This window comes from Poecilia mexicana, unplaced genomic scaffold (genome assembly GCF_051168715.1).
Source record: "Poecilia mexicana isolate PSO_F unplaced genomic scaffold, ASM5116871v1 scaffold_13, whole genome shotgun sequence".
In the NCBI taxonomy this organism is placed as follows: Eukaryota; Metazoa; Chordata; class Actinopteri; order Cyprinodontiformes; family Poeciliidae; genus Poecilia; species Poecilia mexicana.
The window spans coordinates 23,196,240-23,214,715 of NW_028263382.1; the positions used below are offsets into that span (position 1 = coordinate 23,196,240).

Here is an 18,476-nt window from a genome sequence, read left to right on the forward strand (position 1 = left end):
ACAACCTTTTTTGCCTGTTTGATGCACATGAAGCCTGAAAACAGTCACCATGTGGTGACTAGTCAGTGCACATTGCAGCGGATCGTTCTCTTTTTTTCCAAACTTACATACGCACAAATGAAGAGGGTGATGGTTATTAAATGCTTTTCTATCACCACCTCGCAGCTCTCATACTTCAAAGACGAGGAGTGCCCCAAGGTTACAGAGCGCAAAGTGAAATTAAGTCTCTTAGCTAAAACACATGTAAGAAACACACATGCACCCATTTGAGAGAATTTGAATACAACTTTAGCACACCAAAACATGCAAAATACTCATAGCAAAACGTTTCTCAGCCCTCTAAAAGTAATTACACATTAGGTTGACAAAAGGTCTAAAAGTTTTGTTTTTGGTCATTTCTCTTTCCGTCAAAATGGAAGCCAAGCATACAATTTTCCCCACTTCATAAATTTGAAGTACCAAAACATTTGCTAAGCTAAACAAAATATAATTCATAACAAGTGTGACTGACAACCAGTGATTTGTTAAACTGGAGTATAAGTCAGTTTCAGGCCGACTAGTTAAACTCTGCCGTGTTATCTCCATTGACTGACAGGTAAGACTGACATGAAGTGATGTCATGATGTGTCAAGGATGGGACTCTGAAATAATAATTGTATATATATATATTTTAATTCAGTAACATTTAAATGCATTTTGACGTGCACAAGTATCTATTTTAACTAAAACATGAGGACAGTTTTCGCTCTGCACATGCATTCTTGCTGTTGTGTAAAAAAGAAGAATCTGCTATGAGCACAAGACTAATTTGACATCTACAAAATCTGAACTAATCTTTAAATGTCCTATCAAAATTAGGCTTATCTGTTTATCGATCTGCCATTTTTATTGCAAACCCAAATTGTAATTACAATACACGCCATTTATATGAGAGGCTACCAAAAGTGCTGCAGGCATTGTAAAGCCTTGCACGCAATAGGAAGCAGAGGCTACACTTTTTATATACAGATGCAGTGTCACACCCATGCACACAGCAAAGGCTGTAAACACTCTAATTGGAGTGGTAACAAGCTGCCTGCCAATCAAAATTTCTTCCTTCAGTTTATGTGTCTGTGTTGTTCATTTTGGTCCAAGTCTGCTGCATTTTAATCAGGTAGGACTGACATAAGAGTTTCCTTACTGGTAGATTTGTCTGCCTTCACTCAGTGGAAAAAGAAGGTGACACTAAATGTTGCAATGGAGAATTTAGATTTTAACAATTCATTGACTAAATGCTGCAGCATATAAAGATTGGTTTAGGTCATTTTGTTATCTGTTATGTAGCTTTCATTTATTGCTTTAAATTCAGATGAGACAGACAGTGTCATTTTTTATTTTTATTTTTATCAGAACCTTTCAAATACAAATGACTTTGTCAGTCAGTGACAGTGACTGACTGACTTAAACAATCACACAAAGAAGTGGGTGCTGGTACGTGTCACAAAGTGGTATAAAAAAATTGACTCAAAAGAGGTCAAATTGACAATTTTAAATTGATTTGTGTGGTAATGTATTGTCAGTTTTCAGTGTCTCATTTTATACCTGAAGTTTACTATACACATTTAATTAAATGTGAGTGTAGAATCAGACTGATAATGATAGAAGAACCTCACTAATAACTTATCCTCCCCAAAACCACCTGATTGAGACATCGAACACGAGAAGCTCTCTCTATTTAGCAGTTTTCCTTCCAGGAACTCTGATAAGTTCATAAAACCCTAAGCACGGAGAAAAAACCACTTGCCTCAGTTTAAATACTAATTTTAACAACCTTCAAAATGGCAGCTTGGCAACAAAAATCAGACTGCATCTTAAATTAAAAAAGCTTTTTTTGCTCATGCCTTTGTGATATTCTGTGAGTTAATTGATGTAATAACATGTGAAAGCTCAGCCTCAATGTGCCATGGTACCACAGAGCTGCTCAGATGAGGCAGAAAATTACAGATTAGCTACTCGAACTTAAAAACGATACGTCTGTCTTTAAGTCCTTAAGGTGACGGGGTGATTGCATCGGCGCTGTGGGTAACCAGCAGCCTTCAAAGGCAGAGCAGTTGCTCTCCATTGTTCCTTAGTCTGTCTCATTCCATCTTTTTATGTATTTCCGAGTCCAAAACAGGTTTGTCAGCATTTCACCCAAGCAAAATGATTTGTTGACGCACTGGCCTGAGTGTTGCCCCTCCTATATAGTGAACTGCTGTGCTTAAGCAAAGTAACATTTCACTGTTACATTGTAACAGAGAAGCTATCACAATCATCATCACAGTGATGATTGTGAGCCCCACAATCATCACTGTGGTACTTAAAAGTAATTTGTGTCCAGATCACTGACACTCATTCTAAAAAAAAAAAAAAAAATGCTGTAAGTTGATCTTTTATTGCAGTAGCATTATTGTGTGAGGATTGAGACGAAGAACATTTCTGTATGTTTTTAAATGTTTGTGCATCAATAAATTATTTTGAAGGGAAATAGTGAGTAGGTATAAGAGTTCTGCATGTCAAAGTCTGAGTAAAGAAACAAATTAAAAGCAGGAGCCAGGAAGAATTTCAACAAAGTAATCTTTTTATACAAGTCGTTCCAAGTTTGATTTATTATGTTACCACTAAAACTGCACAAGTGAATGTTACTCAATAACTTAATTTAATGATCACTAAACAATTTTGAAGTAACAAGTTTGGAGATATTTCTTAAGGATAACTAGGTCTGATAGTGTAGGTCCACTCCCTGGGTAACACTGGTGTCCCGCAACAAGGCATACAATACCTGGTAGGAGGTTTTCTTTCCATACAGCAATTCCTGAGGAGATGAACTCAGTAATAGGTGTCTGTCTCATCTGGGGAAAATTTTGAGCTATCAGAACATCACCAGCCCTGATGTGTGTGGATAGTTAGCAGTTGGGGAACAACTGGTGCCTTGCTAAGTGTCAAGACTATTCCTGAAGAGAGTGACGTTATGCAGGAGCAAGAAGAAGAAAGGTTTTGCAGGGTGAGACAGACTTCGGTCTCAGTTCTTTAGCAGTAACAGTGGGAGGCATTGTCCAAGTGCAGAGGGGGAGAAACTCCAGCAGAAATGGCGCACACTTATTTGTGACTGCACTTTCTTCCAGCTTTCTATATTTAATGGAGAAACTCACCCAATATAAAAAAAACTGAGGTTGTTGTTAATATGCTATATAAGTAAACACTGAATTGAATAAACATTTCTTCTTTTTTCCCTGCAATTATGACAATAGGTCACATGCATCTGGTGTTCCGTAGATTCGGTGATTTAAAAAGCCCGAGTAGCTGAGCTGTTTTCTTTTTTACTTCAGGATATATTTTCCATTTTATTATGTATTGATCAGATAAGTCAAACTAGTCTGTTACATCATATTCAGCGAATGAAACTTGGCAGTAATTGGTAGCCCTTCGTCTAAGGCATTGCATCATTTGAAATAATAAGATAAGACAATAGATAAAAGGATAAAATATCAGGTTAGATCACGATGAAAAGCGAAATCAAATGGATAATTGGTCATCTGTTCTCTTCTTTGAGCTTGTATTTTTAGTCTTAGCAGAGCCAGACAATGATGTTAGACTGCAGCATAGAAGAGCTTTTTCAGACCACGTCACAGGAGCAGTGTGAAGAAACTAATCCAATTTCATTTGAACATATTGTAGTTTGTTAATCTCAAAATAAAATATGAAATAATAATAATATTAAAATAATAATAATGCTTAATAACTCAAAATAAGTTATTAAGCAGCTCAGTGGGTTCAATTGTACATGGTATAGAACCAACTTATAACTGTAATAACAATTCATTTTCAGAAATATATAACCAAATTGTACCTAATCATTCCAGTCCTATAGACAGGTTAGAAATGTGATTACACCCCAATCTGGTTTAATCATGACAAAAGGCAGTCACATTTACTTTACAATGCCAAACAAGTCTGTTTAATTGAATTGACTTGTTGACTAGTTGATAAGTACTTTCTATAGTAAGGATTATCTTACTTTCAGTTAAAGTTAGCAGTCACTTAATTAGTGTCATTTAGAGTGAAAGGTGTGTATGCACAGAGCCAGTAGCTATTTATGGAATAAAAAAGAGCCTATATGTAGCCGCTGCTGTAGCTCTTCAACATCTTTCACCAGTAAAACGTCAGGAAACAAAGAGGGCTGTACTGTCTATGAAGAGAGAATAAGAGGTTCCTGACAGCAGATGGCCTCCTCCAAGAAGGTGATATGTTAAACATGGAAAACTGGCTTCTACGGAGAGAGAATAAGTAATTGCAGCAACGCTTGCTAAAAATACATAAATGGAGAGTGAACATTTATGTGTCATGATCCGTGTTTTTTCTGTTCAGTTATTTTGGGGGTTTCTGTGTTTAGTCCTGTTTCCCTGAGTCTCTGTGTTGTCCTGTCAGCCCTTGATTGTTCACAGGTGTGTCTTGTTCCCTTGATTACCCCTGTGTGTATTTAAGTCCACCTGTTGTCCTGTCTCTTGTCGGATCCTTGTCAAACGTATGTCATTTATCTGCCTGCCATCACAGTAGAACTGTAAAGTCCTGTGTTGGTTTAGCTTTTTTTTTTCAATCCTTAGTTTTTCAGTTGCTACCGGTAATTAGCTGTGTGCTAGCTCTCTGCCATGCTGCCTGTTCTGGATTGTTGAGCTTTCTTCATTAAATCCATCATCAACTTTATCACAACCTGAGTCTCTGCGTCTCTCCTAACCACCTCGCAACCACCACACCTGACATGTATGTATTTTTGTACAATCTTGTGGGATTTAGAACAGTGAAATATGAAACCGGTTTCATACAGTTCAGTTGTGCTAAGCGCATTCTAATTTGGCAATTTATAATATAATCCATTTATTATTAAAATCAAACTAAAACCAGTTAAGCCAAGTGAGGGGGAAATAAAGCAATAGGGAGAAAGATGTTTGGTCCACTTCCTAATAGAACCTCATTCAGAAGTTTTATGGGATGTGTCCTTAAAGGAAACCTATTATGCAATATTTATTTTTTGCAGGTTTTTGTACCTTCATTTGGGTCTTTGGTGTTTCTAAAAATAGCCCAAGCACTTAAAAAAGACATCCAGATATTTTCTGGCAATAAGTTCATGTTTTTGGGTGTCTGGAAAACTAGCTGTTTCAAAAACCTCCTGATTATTAAGTCATAATCAGGTAACCGTGTAAATGTTAGGGAGTGTGGCCAGCAGCAATATTTGGATTTAAAGTAGCTAGAGGCCCTAAAACAGCTCAAAATAAGTGAAATCTCAGTATCTGAGATTTATGCAAACGTATTTTCATAAGGATTATTAGACTTACTTTGTCACTGCTGCTGGATCTGTGACTAAAAGCTATGGTTTTAGTTGTCTATTTTTACACAAAGTTTTTATGCAAATAGCTTAACGATGTCCATGAGCTTTTTGTGTGGTGGTTCCTTTGTTTAAGAATTGTCATGTCTGTTTTGTAAGTTTAAATAGACCATAAGGAATTAGATATGCATTTCTGTTTTCAACCGGTTTTCTTTCCAGAGCTATGCAACAGAAGAATGAAGGCTTTTCTGCTCTTTTATTCCTAATCTTTAAAGTGAGGGGCTGACTGGGATATTGGCTGATAACAACATGGGAGATGCTTGTTGCAGTGGTCGATTGTCAGGATATCAATACGACATAATGATAGCATAATCATAGCCACATGTTACAACAGCTTTTCTTGAAGCCTATTAATATGTATATTCACACACATGGCAGGAAAGACAGGTGTAATATCAGATTACCACCCTTTTTTTACCATCCTCATCTGCCTGTCCTCCTAATCTTATCTCTTCTCCGCTGACATTTCTTTTTTCTCTTTTATTTACTTTGAGTTTCACACATTCAGAAAAGACGACGTTGCTCTTTGAAACAACCCCGATTCTAAAAAGAGTTGATCATATTTCTGGCTCTGTCTGCATTGTATTTTATAAAAAGTCTACCATGCTATCACATGTGAAAACATCCTTTGTGACATCTTAGGAAACAAACAATCTGGACTTTCTAGGCAAACAAACTAGAGTTTGATTAAAGCGACTAACAGGGCTGGTCTGAATGCTCTCTCAAGTTTACAAACTGGAATAATGGATAATGAACTGTAGATCTGGACTGAATCAACTATGTATTTCAAAATTTAAATGGGTTATTTTTGTTTTGTAAAGTGCCTTAAGATGACATTTGTCTTGAATTCTTGCTAAATAAAAGTTAATTACAAAATACAAACACGCAGCACAATTTCTCTACATGTGCTGACTAAAAAAAAGACAGTTTATTCAAAACCAACCATTGAGTTCTTGTTTGTGTAAACCTTCAGCGTCAAAATTCAGCCTGCTTTACCACTGGTGTAAAGCTGCTAACATTACTAAAGAACAGGAAAGAAATGAGCCGAGTCTGACAGGGAAAAGAAACCTCATGCATGATTTAAAAACTAATCATATAAAAGTTAACATCTTTTTTATTTAAAAGTCTGGAGACTTTTCTTTCAAAGTTCTAAGAAATTTCAAAGACCATGCGAAGGGATAAAAGTTGTGTGATGATTTGAGATTGTTATGCAGACTGAAGCCTGCAGATATTCACACTGATCTTCTGACAGAAAGATCAGACTGAGCCCAGATGCCAAATAAGAGATAACAGCTTTGCGATACATCCACATCCACACATGTTCAGTGCACTGTGATTACTTTTCAGCTTCAGGAAGTAACATCTCCATCAGGGCCCATCTATGACTAATATCAGTTTTGATAGGATGGCCAGATTATGCTAGATTGAAGCATTTTGATGTAGCAGTCCTCCAACAAGACACTAATGACTTAGGAAAACTTTCACTACTCTGCTTTTTTTCATAGACTTTGAGGAATTTTAGACTTGACATGTTAATTCTCTACAATATTGTAATTTACTGGATATAGAAAAAGTTAATCTGAGCAAAAACGATCTACCTTAATCAAAAGCATACAGAGCCATTCTATTTGGCAGCATTTCCAATTCGTTTCCAGCAAAAACAAACAGCCTTTATCCTTTTCCATATTTTCTGACCTGCTATTAAAAAAACAACAAAAAAAAACAACTAAGTTCCTGTCCAAACCATTGCAGTCTGGCATTATTATTTTGATTTCTTGTTATTGTTTCTTTGTTTCACTCAGCATACGTGAACCATTTGAATATATCCTGATATCTAAACTGTTTGCATCTCTAAAGTTCAAAAAGTTGGAAACTATTCCATAAATATTTATCTAAACCTTTTTTTTTCAGAGGGTAACATCAAAATGAAAAACATTATCAAACTAGAACTTTTTAAAATAATGAAAGAAATTTTTAGAAGGAAAATAACAAAACACACTGACCTGAAGTTCATTCACTGAAGCACCTTCTTCCACTATTTTTCCTTTTTACATTTTCCAGGATAATGAGACAATAAAGTTTTATAAATATCTCGGGAGGCAGTGGGATGGCCAGCATTTTTCCAGATTGAGGTGCCACTAAAATAACCTAAGTTGCAAAGGATGTATGTCATTGATGCAACACTTTCAATATCTAACTTTCACATTCAGTGTTTTAAAATCAATTATATTCCTACATAATTTATGCAACAGTGATTTATGAACAATAAATCTCAGTAAATTATTATTTGGTACTTATTGAATAGACATTAGTAGCTTTAAAAAAACAACAATGTAAATAGGTGGTTGCTTGGGTATTTGATTCAAATCTCCAAAGGCCTTCAATGTGCAGCTGGTATATTCTTTGCATGTATCCATGGGTTTTCTCTCTGGTACTTTGGCTTTGACTCACAGCCCTAAGACAGTGATGTGAGGTCACTAATGATTCTAATTAGCCCTAATTTGTGTGCGTGTGAGGACACAAGTTTCTAGTGACTCATGCAGATTTCTTTTTTTCAATCTTTTGCCCACTGACTACTGGGAAAGTATCCAGCCATAATCACCCTGAATGTAACAAAATGGTTTTGAGGGAAGGCTTTAATGTCATTTTTATAGCCTACAAGTTGGAAATTGTAGATGTTTAGTTTATCTTTGGGACTTTTTGAGTTTTTTGAACGTCTTCAAAAATGTTGATTTCACAAACAGAGTTCCATTGACTGCTATGGTTTCCAGATAAGAAACTGCTGACTTAGCCATCCCACATGTCCATTTAAGAGAAGAATGAAAGTGGTGTGCATAGCTAATGCGTGTGTGATTGATTTCATGTCTGGTAAAGAGATTTTCTTCTTTAGGTTTTAAAAGTAGAGATTCTTTTTTTTTCTTGTATATATGATGTACCAAAACTTGGCACTTGGCGTGGGTGTTTTCTATTCCCAGATATCTTATTAATTCAAGTATCTGAAGCATTTTAAATTACTTGACAGCCATTAAGTATCTCTTAGAAGTTTAAATCCTTGTTGTTTCAGGATATTAGTCTCCCAGGAGGCTCCTGTCATGAAATTAAAACTTGTAAATTTTAACAGAATTGAAACCAGTAACACTGCTACAGCGTCGGCCTATCCCAGACACAAACTTGATCCTCTTTGGGGTGATAGGAGAAGGGGGAAGATAGAGGCCAACTCTGGACAAGATTAAAATCTGCAGTTATAGTTCTACTGTTTGCACCCTGAAACTGAGTTGTAATCATTTCAAAGTCGAAAGAAGTTTATAACATTCATAGATATTAAATCATTAAACCCTGGAAGACTTGTACTAATTGAGCAATAAGCTCACACACACAGACGCGCACACACACACACACACTCATACATGAGTAGGTCACTTTTTAATCAGTTAACAATCCAGGGGGATTGCAGTTGATATAATTTGTAAATTGGAACATAAGTCAATGAAAGATTTATTTTTGGCTAACAGATGTCTGTTTTGCAATGCTGTTAGTGTAGCTGTTCTTAGTATGTTGACTTGAAGCAACAATGGTCTAGGTTCAAATCCCAGCCTAATTCTATCCTGATAGATGCAATGGAAATGCAGGAGGGCAAAGTGGGCCTCATAAAACTACCCTGAATGGTGGATGTTGTGAAAACATTTAAATTTCTTGATTAAGTCTTCTACTTGTATTTAGATTTTCTCCTTGCAGTTTTTCCATTTTCCTGACTACTATTTTGGTCTAACTAAATTACTGTAAGACTCAAAAGATAAACACAATCCAGCATATTTCAGAACTCCAGCTCAGGAAGGTCAGAATTACAACCAAAAGATAATGTTGTTCATATATATATATATATATATATATATATATATATATATATATATATATATATATATATATATATATATATATATATAAACCTCAACCTGTGGCTTTAAAATCAAAGAGAAACTCAAATATAATAAAATATTTAAATTAATATCAAACCCATAAATGCCATATTTACTATGTGTGGTCTTTTAGACGGTGTGAGTCATGGAATCAGGTGGTGCATTTAAAGTCTACAGCAGGACATTTGGCATTTATCTACAAGGCTTTTCTGCTGTTCATTCACACACATACACATTTAGATCTTGCCAGCCCCCTGGTATTTTCTGTCAAACGTGGACAAACAGCACACGCTTCGACAAGGCTTCGCCCCAATTACTGTCGGCACTTCTGAACATGCAAATCTGAAAAAGAAAAAAAAAAAGGTTCCTTCGTGCTTTCCCACAGCAGTTCCTTCATCTTTGAAAATTTGGGCTGTGAAAGGACAGTAACTTTGTGTGTTAATTAGTTGAACTAAACTTGATGAGATCTTGCGGTGTGTATCCAACCTAAGATAAAAACTAAGGGAGAGCTGGGACTTCAGTTATCTCTCACTGTGAGCCGTCCTCATTAAAACACATCTGGTTAGGCTGCAGAAACCTACACAGAAAACACTGCAAGGTGCTCCTATTATAAATGCAGAGTTCTGGTGATTACAAACTACTGCCCTCATCACCTCACTCCCTATGCTTAGTAAGTAGGTTGTTTCTTAATGGCATGCCGTTGTACAGTTTATTGGTTAAATAGAGAGTTGTTTGCCTGGTAAGTATTTTTTTTCCAGTGCCTCTTTTGTTTATTCTGAGTTGGAATGAAAGACAAAAACACCTGGTAGCCTGGCTGGTTTAGACAGTAAATGATATTAGTCTCATTTTAGAACCATGTTAGCATCAGCCCACTATGACAGGAGAGTCACTGTGATGTGTGACAGACGTCATGCAGAGGGCCACTGGCATAGAAGGGCAAAGAGGAGGTGTGGAATGGTATAAAAACAGAAATGGAACAATGTCGACCCCTCACCATTATATCTTCGGTTACTATGGAGACGCTGCAGAGGAGCCCCATTTTACTCAACCACTGGCTGCTGCCAGAGTTCATCTGTTTTGTAGGGAAATTTTAAATTAAAACATGGAAATATGCACTTTTTTTTTACATAACCAGAAGTAACACATAAGAAGAGAAATATGTTAGTTATAATCTGAATAAATTATGGTGTGGCTCTGGTTATTATGCCATAAAATTGCATTATGGGGAACGAGAGATGAAACGCATTCAAAATAGATAGACATACGATGACATTCTTATGTAAAAAACAAAAAATGTCAAGATTCTTTAATTATGGTCTTAACTAGAAAAAATAAGAAAAAAAAGAATCATTGTGGTAATCAATAATAAGACATATGTTCATAAACTGGTAGGAAACCCAGCAAACATTGGTTGATTTTAAAGTCATGCCTCTGGTAAAAAAAAAATAGTCAAGAGTCAGAGGCTAAAAATTGAAGAGACATTTTCAGAAATGGCTTTATATGCAGACTATCAACAATGGTGGAGAAAATGTGTCATCACGAGAAAACAGAAGCTACTGCATCAATTAAGCAAGGCAATCGTTCAATGCAATGTGGTGATTAAAGGAGAAAGTTGTACAGAATGAGAGTCCACCACTGAAATAATTAAAAACATCTATTGATTTCATTTAGATGGGTGATTTTAAGTTTAGCCCGTCCTTGGTATATCGAAATTCTGATTTTTTTTAGCCACTAGTTCCCATCCAAATACGGCCTAATCAACGTTCATATAATTGGCTATCTCAGAGGTGTTCAAATCTGAATTAATTATCCCACTTGTAGGTATATTTTTTATACAGTGCAGATCGAGAGCATTCACAGTATTTCCCGACTTCTTCATCTACGTGTTTTTGAAATCCTTTGGCCCTGTAAAAACAAAACGCTTATTTAAAAAGGCTCCCAAATTATATGAAACTGATGTCCATTAAGAATAGACTTCTGGTCACAACTGCATATTCAAGGACGAGCTTTTACTGTCCAGAACTGAAGACGTTTTTAAAGATGATTGTTGCAAAATATGACACTGACTGACATTCACATTCACACAACCTCATGGTCAATAACTTTTCATGGATGTTATTTGTCTATTAGCAAGGACAAATGGGTACAGTGGGCAGAATTTTGAAATGTCTCAGTTGAAGGTTGGAGATTTATGGAGAGAATAGTTCAGCCTTCAGTTCTGTTTAAAGTGTCATTTCTTTGTGCCTTTCAAGGATGTTTTTATAATCAATCCCCAAGATTTCTAATATCTCGGGTTAACCTAAGACCTTAGACAGTTAAAAATAAAACTACTACTGAATCGATCTACTAGCTGCTAACAACACTGGGGATTATGTATTTGCTCTTTGTATCCGTTTTAGCTTTGTCTCCCTCATCACACATACAACCACGTTCCCCCTGTAAGACTTTTTAATAATTTGCAAATGATGTTGACATAAGTCTGTCTTAATGAATGAATTCAGCAACACAACTGATTATTTTTGAAATGCATAATTATGTTAATTTGAAGACAGTGTTATCAACTCTGATGCCTCCTGTTTTATTCAAACTCCCTTGAGGTAAACTTTAAAACATGTTCAAATGCAAAGGTTACTGTTTAATTCACAAGGAAAATAATCACTCATCAAGGTGTTGCGGACTGTTTATTCCTCTTCACACTGCCACGCTTTCCTGTGGCTGGCAAGCTTATTCAACTCCAAAAAAAAACAAAAAAAACAACCATGAATCATATTGTAATATTAGAATCTGTTTTTGAAAGTGATGCCTCACATGCCATATTTTTCCAGAGCTACAGCTCACAGGATGATTTGTTCGTTCTCCTCCATCCGTCTTGCATTTCTTTTTCTGGCTTTGATGGTGCAGCCGTGATTTTATAGCAGTCAGTCCACCTTTCTGCTTCCATTAGCAGAGATATATTTTACCGTCCCTTTCATTATACCACAGTCATTCTTACTCTCTGTGAGTCATGTTTCCCATAAGGACAAAAAACAGGAAGGCTAAAAGAAATGGGTTGTAAAGGTGGGGATGAGACTAAAAAACGCACAAATAAAACAGGACATAAATGTGCAGAGATGATCTTTTAAACTCTCCCTGATGAGAAAATGGGTTTGCAGAGAGGAAGAGAGGATATGGGATATGAAATATGAACTGAACACCACAACCAAAGAGAAATACAGGATAAAATTGGTAAGACTAGCTAAAAGAAGAATAAGTGATTGACAAATTGATTCGTAGCTGTTTTTCTTAAAAAGAACGAGGAACATGAACAATCTACAATTATATGAACGATTTTCTGTTTAGGTTTTATCATTATTTTTTTTATTTTAGTTCATGTTTTTAGATAATGGCATATTTAGTGTTTACTCAGATTCTGTTCAGTTATTGTCATCCCTGTTTGGTTCCTGTTGCAGTCTAGCTGCTTGTTTATGCGTCTCCAGTCATCAGAGCCTCTTTTTGAAAGCAGGTCTCAGGCTACGTTTAAACAAGACCTCTGCTTGGAAACTGCCTGTAGTTTTGGATATTAACTGGGATTAAGTTCCATGTTTCAATGGCACGGCTGAGGCCCCTTGAGTCAGCTGTAACTGTCAAAAGCTGAACATGCTGAAGTCTCAGCACCATGTAGCGCCTTGGCATGAGTACATCCAAGGTATCTTGGCGGACTCATCTAAGCATGGACCTTTTCTCCAAACATTATGCAAAAAAATGGCAAAGTTGTGTAAACGTAGCCTTAAAGCTTCATGATGGATTTCTGAGAAAACCGTCTGAACAAACACACTTTACAGGCCCCTAACTTCTACCATCGTTACTCCAGAGCTCCACCAACACTGCATAGCCTGGTGAGACCTTGATGAACCGTTAGCTTTCCTGTAACGTTAGGTTTTTCTCTCCCATTAGCACAGCTGCACCATGTGGAGGAAGGGCCTTACTGACAGTGCTATGACATTCCTCCTGGCTCTGGTTGGAGTGGTGTATTTCTGCAAATGGCAGCAGGACCACTGGGAGGAGCCATTGCTTGATTTTCTTTCTCACAGACAGATTACAAAACTTGACTACAGACAAGCCCTTGATGAGCAAATCATGTATTATGCTAGTTACATAAAACCTAATAAAAATGTGTCTTAGTAAGCCTAGTACTCAGTCACTGTGGGCTAAGTGTGTGAGTGTGTGTCTGTCTTTCTGTCCTCCGTTTTCGGTATACGTATACCTTGTGTAAAAGTTAATCACCACAGCTTGTGGTTGAAAAGGTCAGTGCTTGCTATTGTGTTATATCCGAGCTGCAGTAATGCCTTCCTTGTTCTGATAGTAATTGCAAAATAAAAAGCCTAGAGTTGCTTGCTCCTCATGTTAATTTCATTACATATTTCTAAATGATCAGTACCTCCATCCAATTTTTATGCTGCTCAGCAAGGGGCAAAATTGTTTTCTTTTGGCCTTAGGGAACAATTAAAACCTTTGGTGAAACATGTATATAAATAATCTACACTAAGCAGCCATTTTATCTCACTTCTGTTGGTTTAGACTCATTTTTGCCTTCATAACTGCCTAAATGTTTAATGGTACAGCATAATCAAGGTATTAACAACATTCCTCAGAGATTTTGGTCCATAATGAAATTATTGCATGATGGAGTTGTTGTGGATTAGCTGCACATTTATAATGTAAATCTTTTATTACACCACATCCTGGAACTGCTCTGGATTAACATTTGGTGACTGCGGAGACCATTGAAGTACAATATATATCATCACATTCAAGAAGTCAGTTTGTGATGTTCGGAGCTTTGTAACATGATGCATTACGTTGTTAAAAAAAAACCCCGTTTGAATGTGCGTACACTTTGCTTATAAAGGAACAGACAGCAAAAATACTGAGATCATGCTGAGGCATTAAAAATATGCTCATTTGATGCTAAGGGACTCAAATGGTCAATAGCAGCTGGACCACAATTGCCTGTCTAATATCGTAGCTGTTTTATTTTGTTTTCTTGTAATATCACACAAGAAATGATCATGTTTGAGGTGCTGCTTAAAATACACCCAACGGTTTACCTCAATTTAATTTATATGTTGTGACAGAACCATCAGAAGTTCACAAAACAGTGACATGTATTACGCTTGGCTTCATTGTTAGTTTAAAACCATTGTAGTCTGGAGTGCATTTAACTTCTGATTCTATAGTAGACGTTTACTTCCACTGACTGAGACAGCTATGGGCCATGTGACACTTTATACAGTGAATCTAAACTTTTGATTTATGTATATCATCAGTGCTAATTTATAAGTGTGTCTTGATTTATTGCTTTAATAACACCTTCTCAGTAGGGGTGGATGTTTATTATGTAGTTGGTTGTTGCTGTTTATTGTGATTTCTTATCATGATTCAAAGTTTTATTTTTCTGCATCGAATTAATGCTACCCGTCCTCCAACACTGACTGGGATTGTTACTTTTACTATTTTCCTCACTGTTAGTACAATAATAATGTCAACAAAAATATAAATATATTTGAAAACATGATTGAATGCATGTTTAATGCATTTAAACATGCATTAAACATGCATGTTTATGCACATAAAGAAGTGTGTACAAATCACACTTCTTTATGACTGGAGGCCTCTAGAAGAATAATATAAGTGGCATGGCATAAGTAGCAGTGTTTGTGTTTGGGGCTAGTTTCAAACAAACAGTTAAACATGCATGTTTATGCACATAAAGAAGTGTGTACAAATCACACTTCTTTATGACTGGAGGCCTCTAGAAGAATAATATAAGTGGCATGGCATAAGTAGCAGTGTTTGTGTTTTGGGGCTAGTTTCAAACAAACAGTTATCTGAACAAAAGTATTAAATAGTCCTGATTGTCTTTTTCTTGTTACTACAATAGTACTACAAAATAGTTAGTGCATCATGTTTCATTTTTCAAAATATCCCATGGTTGGGGTATTTTACCCCTCTTGTTGGATATTTGAATTTCCCTCATGGGAAGTGAATAAATTCTATTCTATGTATCCCCAAAATTTCATTTGACTTTGCTTTTCAAAGCAAATCAAATATAAACTTTTTTGTTAAGTTTGATTTGCATTCTTTTTGTCAAAATCAGCCATCTATCTGGACTTAATCCATTCATTTTTATTGGCATAATAATATCTCTTTGCCTACGAGCCACTTGAAATTTGGCTGCACCGCACACAGCAGTAGATGACAGTTTACCACCAGTATGCCTCTCACAGTGCTAATAAAACTGGCATTAACAACCTGCAGATAAAAAGAGACAAGGCTGATCAATCTTACCTACCTGAAGGACATCTGGTAGCTCCACTCTCAGCCCTGCTGTGTGGCGATGTTCTGCATGGAGCAATTTAAAAGTAATAAACTAGTCTAATTTTCTCAGGAAGCTGTTCCTGTCAAAAAATGTAGCCTGCTACAGCCTCCAGGAATGTCAGTGTAGAACCATCAGTTCACACCGGGTAGCTAGCTAACATGGTAGTATTTACTATTCAGGTATGTACTCAATCTTGCTCTCAGAAGAATTGCATTAAAACATTCTAAAGAATGGAGTAAACAATTTGTCAGTATTAAAAACTAGTGGTCCTTGTTTTAAAATTGTAATACATTGCAACATGTAATTCATAAATTACCTGTCTTCACCTGTCAATAAGCAACCAGCCTCCACTAAGTCAACTGAATTATTATTTTACTAATTTACTGACTTTTAAAACTACTCTATAAAAATATTTTTACTTTCTTGATGTTTAACCAGTTTTAAAGCAAAAGTTGCGTGAGTTATCTTACCCCTTCAGTTATGTTGGATTCACTCCTCCCATTCCACTAGAGGGCTCTGTAGTTGCTTTGCATGGGTACGTGAGTTGACGTGGAGAGGAAGAAAACTAACGGCGGACCAGTAGTGCGCTCAGGTTACCGTTAGCTTAAATTAACAAGCTGAACTTGCCATAAAATCATATCTTACTGATGTTCATGAAAGTCGCCCAACGTGATGAATTATATTTAAAGCTGCTGTGGGTAGATACGTTTCTAAGCAGGCGCTTGGTGAGTTTGCTAGAGCTAATTAGCCAAATGCTAGCTCTTGTTTGCTGCACTATTTGAATGCCGATGCTTATTATATATTACGAAGTGTTCCAAAAGTAAACTTTGCTTTATAACCGGTTAGTCAAGTCAAGCCTAGCTCCTAAATCTATGTTTAAGTTTGTGTTTATTGAATATTGCAATATTAAATATTGACGTTATTTATTTATTTTTTTATTTTATTTTACAGTTTAACCGGCATGTCCATGTAAAAGCACTCTGCAATAAAATTGACAACAACGGCTATCTTATGTTCATTGTACCAAGTTAATCTATTTATATCTCTACTCTTGGCAATCACTTCAATGTTAAAAATCTATGTTTTCATTTGGTTTTAGGATGGTAGCATGAAATATAAAGGCAAGTTTAACCACAGTTGCAGACTAAAGCTTCTATTTGTCACACATTTATTAACCTCACAAACACTGTAGAAAAACCATACAACTCTCTTGAACTTGGGAAATCCCCTCATACGATAGCTGCGTTAACTGTTTGTAAACTGTTGCTGCATCTAGCAATTACCCAGTGTTTTACAACGCTGTAATTATATCTTTGCATGCCATTGTACCAAACTAGGCTATAACACACTGAAACACAAAAACAGTGATTAAAGGAAAACAGGAAAAACCAGCCACTCACAGGAGTAATTCATTTTGTTTCCTTTTATTAGAAAATATCCACACACCATAAAAATTACATGTACAAAACTATAGATTTTGAATTGCTTTATGTACACATAGAAAATATAAAGCCCCCCCCCCAGAAAAGTGAGAGGACCACATGAGGGGAGAAGTGAGGACTAGGAATTTATGTTTTTTTTGTTTTCCCTTCTTTGTTGTGGTGTGCATGTTCTAGTGTGGGTCTTTTATGGTTCTCCACCCAGATCCTGGTCTACCACTTGTAACTATATCAGCAGGGAACTGTGCAAACACCAACATGGCCAAATATATGGCGACACTGTGAAACAAAAACTAGTTCAAATAGGTGCACACACAAGGTTAGTATATATCTGATTCGGCCAATAATCTCATTTCGTCTTGTAAAACTATCGTAAATTAGGGAGAAACTCTTACAGAGAAACCTGGAAAATACTGATTATTGGTTTAACAGCAATACATATTCAGAGGTGAAGTTGTTGAGTAAAAATAAAACTGAGATGTGTGTAGCCATCACCAGTGTCGTGTGCACATAAAAGTACCCTGTTGTGATAATGAAGACAAATTGTGCCTGAATGACAGCAGTCACGATGTTAATAACACAGCTTGTAGAGTACTTTATGGTCATACTGCATGTTTTTTTTCTTCACGTTAAACCATTTTGTGACATGTAGTGAAGGACACTATGATAAAGTGATATATGATATCAATAATGACCGATGTGCTCTGGTACCCTGCTACTTAAGATTATTTCCGAATCCTTCATCTGTAATTCTTGGCTCTCAGCAAGTGGCTTTCTATCCGAGGACTGGATCTGAAACAAAGAGAAAGAGAAATTACTGATCATGCACATAAGAATTTCAATTTCATCACAGAAGACACAAATCAAAACCCAGTGATCTTTTATTATCAGTTTGTAATTTTTGATCCATGTTAATTATCTAAATAATACAGATACTTTGTCAGTTTTAATATGTGTAGTTGTGATTGTTCCTGACCTCCAAAAGAACAAATGAGTAATTTTTTTTTTTCATTTCTGAAAAGGAATACTTGTGTGTCAATATTTTTGTTCAGTGATACAAATAAATCAATTTCAAATTGTAAAGAACACTTCTGGGCTCCTCACAACAGCGAAAAAGCTAACATACAGCCAAACCCCTCTTATATTAAATTTAATGACAAAATTAAATAAAGCTGCTCAAATAAACTGTCATCTACCTGTCCAGAGTAGTTATGTTTTTTTTTTTTTTTAAAGTCACACCTTACTCATCTTTAATATTTCAGTGTGGAATTTGTAAAAAAAACATTACAAATCTATGCAACCTTTAATTACTTGGTAAAAATAAGGCGTTGTTGGCAAAGCTCTGAATCCATAAATATGTT

General features: G+C 36.0%; 1 protein-coding gene and 1 long non-coding RNA gene across 2 annotated transcripts in view; both read right to left on the reverse strand.

The window, feature by feature from the left end:
* LOC148155824 (uncharacterized) overlaps positions 1-18,476 on the reverse strand; it is a 426,895-nt gene that overhangs the window by 246,718 nt on the left and 161,701 nt on the right. The window lies entirely within an intron of this gene.
* LOC106930580 (leucine-rich repeat and fibronectin type III domain-containing protein 1-like protein) overlaps positions 17,085-18,476 on the reverse strand; it is a 63,690-nt gene continuing 62,298 nt past the window's right edge. The window contains exon 9 of the mRNA XM_088012098.1: positions 17,085-17,907. The gene's annotated coding sequence lies outside the window, so the exon portion shown is untranslated. The remainder of the gene's footprint in view (positions 17,908-18,476) is intronic.